This window comes from Diadema antillarum, unplaced genomic scaffold (genome assembly GCF_040938485.1).
Source record: "Diadema antillarum isolate AM-2024a unplaced genomic scaffold, OU_Dant_1.0 seq00002463_RagTag, whole genome shotgun sequence".
In the NCBI taxonomy this organism is placed as follows: domain Eukaryota; kingdom Metazoa; phylum Echinodermata; class Echinoidea; order Diadematoida; family Diadematidae; genus Diadema; species Diadema antillarum.
Window position 1 is genome coordinate 22,501 of NW_027273070.1, and position 1,178 is coordinate 23,678.

The 1,178-nt window shown below is 61.7% G+C and overlaps 1 pseudogene; it reads left to right on the forward strand.

Annotated features, from left to right (window-relative positions):
* The window catches only part of LOC139714838 (large subunit ribosomal RNA), a pseudogene marked incomplete at its 3' end in the record, with an annotated part of 2,747 nt that extends 1,569 nt beyond the window's left edge, over nt 1-1,178 (forward strand).

The following is a 1,178-nucleotide window of genomic DNA, read 5'->3' on the forward strand; positions in this document are numbered from 1 at the left end:
TGAGCGTGTGTTTTGGCCCATACCCGGCCGCCGAGGCAGAGGAGCCGCACTTCCCCCGCCCGGGAGGTAAGCCTCGGCGAGTAGGAAGGACGCAGCGGTGTGCGCGGAAGCGACGGGCGCGAGCCCGCGTGGAGCCGCCGCTGGCGCAGATCTTGGTGGTAGTAGCAAATACTCAAGCGAGATCCTTGAGGGCCGAGTGTGGAGAAGGGTTCCATGTGAACAGCCGTTGCACATGGGTCAGTCGATCCTAAGCCCTAGGGTAGTTCCGCTCCGAGCGGAGGCGTCGGCCCGAAGCCCTCGCGGACTCGGGTCTCGCCCCTTGGGCGAAAGGGAATCGGGTCAATATTCCCGAACCCGAAGGTGGAGCCCGCCGTCCTCGCGGCGGCCGAACGCTGTGAAGCAAACGAGCCCGGAGACGCTGGCCGGGGCCCCGGGAAGAGTTGTCTTTTCTTGTTAAGGAGCGGGATCCCTGGAATCGGTTCGCCCGGAGAGAGGGTCTGCGGCTCCGTAGAGCGCCGCGTCTACGGCGGCGTCCGGTGCGCTCCGGCTGGTCCTTGAAAATCCGGGGGAAGTGTTGGGACTCTCACCTCGGGTCGTACCCATGACCGCAGCCGGTCTCCAAGGTGAACAGCCTCTGGCCGATAGAACAATGTAGGTAAGGGAAGTCGGCAAGCCGGATCCGTAACTTCGGGAGAAGGATTGGCTCTGAGGGCTGGGTCGGTCGGGCCGGGTCCGGAAGCCAGGCTGGAGCCGCGAGCCATCGTCCGCTTCGGCCGACGCCCAACAGCTGACTCAGAACTGGCACGGACCAGGGGAATCCGACTGTCTAATTAAAACAGAGCATTGCGATGTCCGCAACCGGGGCATTGACGCAATGTGATTTCTGCCCAGTGCTCTGAATGTCAAAGTGAAGAAATTCAACGAAGCGCGGGTAAACGGCGGGAGTAACTATGACTCTCTAAGTGTGCCACCATGTCGGCGGTGCGAAAAATGGAACCCTTCGCAGGGTTGACAAGGAGACAAGGAAATTTGTGCGCGGGGCTTTACATCTGCCCAAAGATTCGACTAACGCAAGTCTCCACGCCCAGATCCGGGACGGCGGGCTCGGTATTCCATCTTTCGAGTCCGCGGTCCCACTGCTGCGACAAGGAATCGTGCAGCGTCTTGCTCAGTCCTCG